Below are 9,204 nucleotides of genomic sequence, written 5' to 3'. Positions count from 1 at the left end.
GACCTTAAACACCCTTTTTCTACCAAGTGTTTCGTTCATCTCTGAGGACTTAAACATTTCTACCTTTTATATAATTTCTAGTACTAGCACATAGTAATTTTTCTCACTATTTATATAGGCTTGATTTACTTGGATTAACAACAGTTCATGACCATTAGCTTTTTGTTAAAGTATGGGTTTTCACCCTTAGAAGCATCATTAGTCTAACTTCTCAGCAAAAGATAGGAAAATTTCTACAGCCATCGAAGATAGATATTGTAAGGAAAATGAAAGTTCACTTGTCATAAAACAAAAATTAACGTCTTTTCATTAATCAAAAAAGAAAGGTACATCGTAAACCATGACAAACGGCCACCAAAAAAAAAAAAAAGAAGGAAAGAAAGATCCTAGCTAGGTTTTAGTTGAAGGAAGATCTTTTTTACTGGCTGCTTGGGGGACAAAAGGATTAGCAGCCTTGCTCGAGGTGACCTTCTTTTCCTAGGCTACAACTTGAGGCTTGATCAGCTCAGACTCCTTTGTCTTGGAAACAGTTTCCTTGCCTTGGTCAACCTTTGGGCCCTTGGTCTCTAGCAGAGTTTTAGCTTGTGAGACCTCTTTTCCTTGACCAGCCCCTTTGCCCTTTGCCTCTAGCCAAAATCTACCTTGGGCAACCTCCTTGCCCTTGGCCACCTCCACGCCATGGCTTGGGTCACTTGCCTTAGTAGGCCTTTGGGAGGTCTCCAAGGGGGGAAGAGAGGCCTTGGTGATTGGAAGTTGCTCCAGTGCAGTTGTTGCAAGGGCAGCATCTATCTTAGGGCCCAAAGGTGCTTCAGGAGCTTCTTGAAGGTCTTATGGATAGTAAACATTCCCGACTCTCCTCCTCTCCAAGGCAACAGGAACTCCAATCAGGTTCAAGGCCTCAGTCTCCTTCGCTCCAAGGTCATAGAACTTCTATTCTAAAGCATCCATAGCTGCCTTAGCCGCCCGAGCAGCCTTCTTAACTTTCTCTAGCCCTGCCTTCAAATCTACAACCTGCTGGTTAGCCGTGGTCAGCTGTATCTTCGTGCAGTGAAGCTTTTCATGCTGCTTCTCGGCTTGTGCTAAGCATTCTTAAGGGTAGCCTCAGCACTCTTCATCTCCCTGTCCGCAGTAGCCAGCTTTAGAGCAAGCTCCTTATTCTTATTCTCGACAATGGCCAAGGACTTGCTAGTCTCTGTGTAAAGATTGTCCGCGAGTCTAGCCTCGGACCGGCCATCTTTCACCCACTCTTCGGCCATAAATACCTCCTGGATTGCCTGCGCAAAAATGACAAAAAGAATACCTAATCTGATAAGAAGAAAATAACCTAGCATGAAGTTAGTAAGATATGTCAAAAGACTTACCAATGCCAAGTCCTTCTTCAGGGACAGAAAGAGGTCCTGCTTCAAGTTTTTTAGAGTAGTCATGTCCTTCGGCAATAGGAGGGGCTGCTCCAAGGCGTTTGCAATATATTGGGCTTTCTCTCTCTAGAACTCCCTAATGGAGGAGTTCCATGGTATAGTGGCCCTGTCCAGCTCTAGCTGAGAATTCCACGTCGGGTTCAGAGGGCGCACCTCAGCCACATGCTCAGCCTCCTTACTCTCAACCGAGGAAGCCCTATGCTTGCTTTTGGCCATTTTTGGCACCTTTGGCGGAACCCCCTCATTGGAAAGGACCAACTCCCCCTTCTCGACTACCTCCTTGTCCTTCTTTCTCTTCCTTAGATTGGCAGGCATGAAGGGGGAAGCTGAAGGAAGAGGAGGAAGCTGAGAGCCCGAGGCATTTTTAGACGCCAACCCCTTGGACCTGCTCGCAAGGAGTTCACAGAGGCTTGTCCCCTTCTTCCTCTCTAGTGGCATTTCTTCTTCTTCTTCTTCTTCTTCCTCCAAACTACTGATTATACGCACGATGATGAATCTGCTGGAACGAACACCTGAAGATCTATCTTCCAAGTCTGAGACCTCAATCATAGGCTCTCCCTGCTCCTCCCTCTCTTACTCAAGCCGAAATTGTTCTATCTCCTCCTTGAGTGACAGGCGAAAGGAAGCTATTTTTTCTCTCAGAATTGCTTCGTCTTGAGGAGAGCAATGGGAGGGCAGCTCGACCCACACGGTACCTTCTCGGGCTAGGAATTCGAGTACCAAAACGTCAGTTTGAGCCAGCTGAGAATCACCCACTCTAATCGCATTGCCCACGTCCTGAAACTTATCGGACAAGGGCTTGAAATCAAGGATAAGATGGACAAGTCTCAGTTGTCTGTCCTTGCTCACGAAAACCTCAGATCTCTGCACCTTGTTGAGATCTGGCACGTTGACAAAGTTGATTGGGGGCCACGAATCTTTTATCTGCGAAAAAGCCGAGAAGCAAAACCATAGTTAGAAAGGCAAGTCATCAGTTAGAAGGAAACAAACTACTAAATAGATGAAGAAAGAAGCAAACTACAAAACTAATTCCCATGCTAAAGGACCTAAACCTAAGGTATCCTACCTGGGGCTCCCTCTTGGGTTGGGCAGTGAAGACCGTCATGCCATTCACCCGAGACGATTAGAAAGTCATTTTTCATGCCCTTGTTTGATTTGGGGAGACACTAAATAAGCCTAACTTCGGAAGACCTAGACTTAAGGTAATAGCTAGAGTTTGGAAGAAGATGGCACTTGTATATCTAGACAATGTCGTGCCAGGTGAGGCCCAATCTCATTTGCTCGTTGAGAGAATCTACACTACCTAAGACTCTAAACAGGTTGGGCGCACATTGATGAAGGCAAATCCTATGGGCGATCAAGTAGTCTCTGGTCACTTTACCCATGGGAAGCCTCATTCCCCCTTCTACGAAGGCGATCATTGGGATAACGACCTACACCTCCCTTCTAAGGGTGTGCCAACCACCCAGAGGACAATACCGCAAGGAGACACCCCAGGGGAATATGATACAGAGCTTTAAACCCCTCCATACCTGCGGGGGTATCTACTAAGTGAGAAAACCTACCCATCTAAGCAAGCTAAGGTTAAGGGAAAAAACTTGTTTGAAGAAAGAAATAGAAAACAGAAGGCCGAGGAGATTGGCCAAGGTGAAAAGAACCTAAGAATAAGATTGGGATAGACAGGGAATTTACGAAAATAATGACTGGAGTCACCTCAGGAGCTTCTTGAAAGTTTGAAGATTTGGAAAATGGGAGAAATGAGTCCCCCAAGCGCCTTATATAGGAGGTAGAGTTATGAGGGAGTTACCCCGCCCAAATTTTGAGGAAAAACACCAACAGTAGGATCTCCATCTCACCGTAGGACATGGGGAACAAAGCGCCGTATGGAACATTTAATGAGGCATTACGAACTCCAAAGCGTCAAGAGCGGTTACAGGGCATACAAAGTGACGTTCTCACGTGGGAAAATCAAAGAAGCGTGTGGGGTCAATCACCTAAGGTTAAAACCTCATTTTTCTCCTAGGACAAGAGGGAAAAACTGGAGTTTTAAGCAGCTATAGTGAGACACAAAAATTTAATAAGGCAATAGTAACACGTGTCATATTTGAGGCCGATGCAGTTCCGAGGGGATCATACCCTTGGACTGCAAGGCCGGGGAGGCGAGCTTTGGCCACGTCAATGGCACACTACTAGAGGAGGTCACACTGTAGAGGAAGAGCTTCAAAGAGGGGGTTAGTCCTAACATGTCTAAAGGAATAGTAGCTATCATTACATTTAATGCACCCCATCAAACTCCCTGACCACATTTCTATGGAAAAAACCCTTGAAAAGTGCTGTTTTGGTTGCTGCAACTCACAAAAGATTTGAAAAGGCGTTTGATGGGACAAGCACTCAAGTAATGGCCTGCACGATCAACAAATGTAGGGCAAAGATCAGCTGAAAGAGGCTATATAATGTAAGAGATCATCCTGAAATGAGGGGAGAATTCGAGAGTAGAGGAAGAAACACTGTAGTAAATCGTTCTTAAGATCATTCTATTATAAGTATCTGTCCTCGGACCTTGGCCATGGACTAGTATTCTTCATTGTTCCTTGTCTTTTTCTTCTTCTTCAACTGTGCTAAGTTATTTTATTCACATTCCTGCCTCTACAAATTCATTGTATTACGTCAACTCATTCTTGGCACTTACAATACCCACAAAGCTCACTTCCAAAAACACACACATAATTTCCTAATAATTCAATAAATAAATAAACTTTACCTCACTCAACAAATTAAAACCACAAAAAATAGGGAGAGAGGGTGACAGATCGTAGAGCACTTGTTGTTATCTCTCTCATATAAAATAAAATTTAAAATTAGCAAATAGGAGAGAGAGAGAGAGAGAGAGAGCACGCTAAACCGTAGTGGTGTGGTGTTTGTGGATATGTCAGAGTTTGAGAAAAACTTTGGTGGGAGATGAGATTTTCTTTTTTGGTGGAAGATGAGAATATTTTTTTGACACTACCAAAAAAAAAGGGTCTATAGCCGCGTTTCCAAAACGTGGCTATAGACCCCAAAAACGCAGCTATAGGATATAGCCGCGTTTTCTATAGCCGCGTTTACAAACTAGGCCTATACTGCGCAGCAATAAACCCCTACGGGTCTATAGCTGCGTTTTGTAAAAACATGGCTACAAACCCACTTTGAGCTGCATTTATAACTGCGGCTATAGGATTTTTTAAAAACAAAAAAAAAAAATTTACTGGGTTTTTTTTTCCCCAAAAAATTCAAAATTCAGGTTTTTTTTTTTTTTTTAATTTCAAGGGTTTTTTTTCCCCCAAAAAATTCAAAATTAAACAAAAAAAATCAAAATTAAACACAAACCCAGAAAATTCAAAATCAAACATAAACCCAAAAAGTTTAAAATCAAACACAACATACTCACAATACAAAGAAACCCAGAAAATTCAAAATCAAACCCAAACCCAAAAAATTCAAAATCAAACACAACATACTGACAATACAAATACAACGTGCTCCAAAATATAACAATACAAACCCATGAATCTCCTCTCATTCAACAAAACCAACCCAAATTTAACACTAAATTCATTCAAAGAACACAAAAGCACAAGCTCAGAAATACAAGAACAAGCTCAAGAACACAAACCCATTTAAACATAAGCACAATATCAGCAACACAATAGCAAAAATAACCTCTAGCAAAAGTATAATACCCATAAAAAGATTAGAAAATTTTTACCTCAAATAGTAGAGATGAGTGAGCCTTTAGCTTTTCTCATGAATTTTTTCGATGACCCTTGCCTGAAAAATGAGGTATATGGTGGTGTGTGCGTTGTGTTGAAAGAAAAAAAGAAGGAAAAAAAAAAAAGTAGCAGCAAAGAAACAAAGAAAAAAAAAGAGTTGTACTGGAGTGAAGAAGGAAGAAAGAAAAAGGAAAAAAAAAAGAGAAAGAAAGAAGAGCTGGGCGTGATTTGCAGAGAAGAAAGAAAGAAACCCAGGAAAGCAGACGTGCTGAAGAAATCACCAAAGAAAGAAAAGATAAGAGTGGGGGTAGGTGGAAAAATGGGGTTCTTTTTTTATTTTTTATTGGTGTTACCCATAGCCGCGTTTTTGAAAACGCGGCTATAGCCCCTCTCTTATATAAAAATAATAATTTATTCGGATGCACAGGCCATCTTTTAAAAAAATATATATTATTTGGCTAAACCGATAGCCGCGTTTTTGAAAACGCAACTATAGGCCAGACGAAAAACTGCAGCTCAAGGCACTTACAAACGCGGCTATAGACTATAGGTTAGGTCTAAAGCCGCATTTCTACGAAACGTGGCTATAGCCCCTCCCTTATAAAAAAATATTTGTTCCGTGGTACATGCCATCCTTTTAAAAAAAATATTTTTTTTGGCTGGACCTATAGCCGCGTTTTTGAAAACGCGGCTATAGACCGGACGTAAAACGCAGCTCAAGGCACTTATATAATAAAAGCGGCATAGACCTAACCTATGGCCGCGTTTCAAAAAACGCGGCTATAGCCCGCGTTTTTTGTAGTGTGAGAAGATAACAGAAGATGGGATTAGGATGAGAGTTTTTTCGAGAAGATAATGGAAGATGGGATCAAGATTAAAAACTGGGGAGAGTAAAATTAGGGATTAGGCTTTTTGTTTTTTGAGAAAAAAAAAAGGATTGGGAAGTTATGGTGGAACATGGAAGTGTTTTGGGTGTTTTTTTTTTTTTCTTATTTAAGTTTGAACGTGGTAGTGTTTGTTGGGATAGGGGGATTGGAAATTTGGTTTTTTTTTTTTAATTTTTTTGGTCTTGGGGGATTAAAGTTTTTTTTTTTTTTTTTAATGTGAACCTGGGAGAGTTTTTTTGGCTCTGGGGATTTGAAAATTTTTTGTGCCAAAATTTGTAGGTTTTGGAATTCTGGCGCAAAAAAAAGAAAAATGTTGCAATAAACTAGCAACAGTCACTCTAATAAACGCTACAATATATCTCTTTTAGTGGTGTTTTAAGAAAATGTTGGAATACCACTATCTATTGAAGCATTTTTTTTTTTAACGCTGCAAACCAAACACTACAAAAGTCCACATTTTTTGTAGTGAGTTTAGGTGAGTTAATACTCAAGCCGCCATTAACCTAATACTTGTTTCTAAAGATGTTGATATAACATATATGTAGCATGCTTTGCAGCTATGTTTGCACAAATGCTTGCATCTTGGAATTTCTCTCATATGAATTCCATTAATCCTTCGATGACAATGTTGGGTTGTGGTCCTGTAAAGAAAAAGATCCTGTTAAATGATTAAGTATTGTTTGAAAGATAGGATGACTGAAGCCAGTGCATACATGTGATACGTGTGGGATAACTTAATAAGAAAGGAAGGATGAATTTGGAAACACCAAGAATATGGTCCTTTTTTTTTCTTTGGATCTGTTTTATCTTTTTTTGCCTTTATGTATATGAAGATAGGCATATATAATTTCCAATATGAGCTGTAATATTCTATAGGGATTGCGTGAATTTGAATTCTAAATGCATTTTGCGGACATATGTTGTGTCACACAATATATGTGTACGAGAGGGTTCGGGCTAGCAAGCCTAGAATTGGAATCCAGTCCATCCCAGCCCATTAGGACCAATTTATAGGGCCCACCAAGGCTGATTTGATAGGGTACACAAATACGAAGCAGAAATCCACGGAAGAATTAAAAAAAAAAAATTTAAATCCACGGAAGACCCTCTTTTACATCCAGACGGAGTCAGGACTTGAAGTTAAGTGGTAGTTATGTGTACATCTAGGTATGGATAAAATTCTTTTGTTTAAAATTTTTTAAAGGGTCGGGTTGTTTGTTTTTGATAAAATTGGTTGATTGAGTTTAATTGTTTTTAGTTTTATTATTGGTACTTTTTGCTATTAAATAATTATTTTGGGCTTATTTATTTTGCTTTAGATATGGCCTTTGAAATGAGGAAAATGCTAGAATTACAATTTTTTTTTTACAAATTATTAATTTGGTGAGTGGTTATTAGTAAGTAAAAATGTGATGTAAGTAATGGGTTCAAATGCACACCAATAAAATTTTACTACCACAACAGTTTGTAAAAATGTTATAGAAATGTGTGTGACTAGAGTAATACCCTTAAAAGAATCAATGATAATATTAAGGGGGAAAAGTGTGATTTTATAGAACAAAATTACTAAAATTGGTGCCGATATACATATTAATTAAAAAAAAATTAGGGGGGCCACCTAGTCCAAGTCTCCCTCCTACTCTAGATGCATGTCCCCTCAGTCCCTCACCCTCAGTCAACAACAACAACAACAAAAAAGAGTTTGATTTTGAGGGATAAATCCTGCAAATCCAAGTCCTCTTGACCCTGTTAAATACCACATCTCACTACTAGTAAAGATATGTCTAGGTTGGAGGTGCATGTGTTTGGTCTCACCAGACATCCTTGTTACGGTTCTATCTTTCTCAAATCGGGGTCCTTAGTAGATCAAGGCTATATAAATGATTTTGAGAAACCTAGTTAATCATAACTTGATTTTTTTTTTTTTGTGTGTGTGGGGTGGAGGGGGGGTGGTTGTAAAGCGTAAAAATTAAAAAAAATTAAAAAAAAAAAAAACTATTTATCAAACTCTCCCAAACTGCAACCTTACAATTCTTCAATTTAGACACTCTGTGGCCCTCCCCTAGGAAATTGTATGTATATGCTGCATATACCTATCAAACCCCTTTTGTAGCCAAGTGGTATTTCTCTCTTTTAAATATGGACAAAGTTTAGCTACAAACTTAGTTGTAGCCTTAGGCTACAACTTTTACTCAAAAAATTAACATTGATACATATTTTGTTAAATTGCATGTTCTTTATGTTTTTAATATGAATGTCAAATTTCGTGTCAATTAGATATTATTTACTATTCAATCAATAAAATTTTTTTAAGAACAATTGTAGATTACAAAAACTTTGAAATTTAAACATTTGATTAATGAAATACCTATTGATCTTTGATCTTCTGAAAAGTTTACAAGCATGAAAGATTTAAAAAATATATAATACAATAATGGATTTGTCACAATTTACATCCAATAAAAAGATATTGAGTAGAGTTGTAGTTTATTATCAAACTTTATCATTTAAATAAATGATGGTTTTAGAATTCATCCCTTTGTATACCCCCATTATATATTACTGATTGACCAATAAACAATAAAATTCACTTTGATGACAATCAAAGTAAGTTGTTTTTCAATCCTAAACCTCATTGTCCTTACCATGTGAAGGGGAATAAAAATGAATGTGACGGAACAAGGGTGACGGACTGATAGTTGGCAGCCAAGGAGCTCGGATCCACAGTGGACGGACAGATACAACGCAGTAGTCATCCTTCTAGTTTTGGTTCCAAGAATCCCTAAATAGGATTTGCGCTTTACGATTAAGTCTGAAGTCGCTTTGCTTAATCTCCACACAAACGTGTATAAGAAGAATTCTTGCGTTACATGTTTAGCCTTGATCAAAGGACTCCTGTAAGGAAAAGAACTCCAGAAGGTATGTAAAAGGAAAGAGTTCCAATTCTAAAAGGAAAGACTTCCAATTCTAGAAGGAAAGGACTTCATGGTCAAGGCTAAGATGTTAACCCTATGCCACTATAAATACCCCAAAACCCTTACAAATCAAGGTACGCATTATTGACTCAACTCTGGCATTCTAGGGTTGTGAAAAAAAGTTCTAACTTGACCTTCGGAAGGTTTTTGGCCGGCACCACACCGGTGCTCTCTG

This window comes from Castanea sativa, chromosome 10 (genome assembly GCF_040712315.1).
Source record: "Castanea sativa cultivar Marrone di Chiusa Pesio chromosome 10, ASM4071231v1".
In the NCBI taxonomy this organism is placed as follows: Eukaryota; Viridiplantae; Streptophyta; class Magnoliopsida; order Fagales; family Fagaceae; genus Castanea; species Castanea sativa.
The sequence above is the reverse complement of the archived record's forward strand: the minus strand, read 5'-3'. Positions refer to the sequence as shown.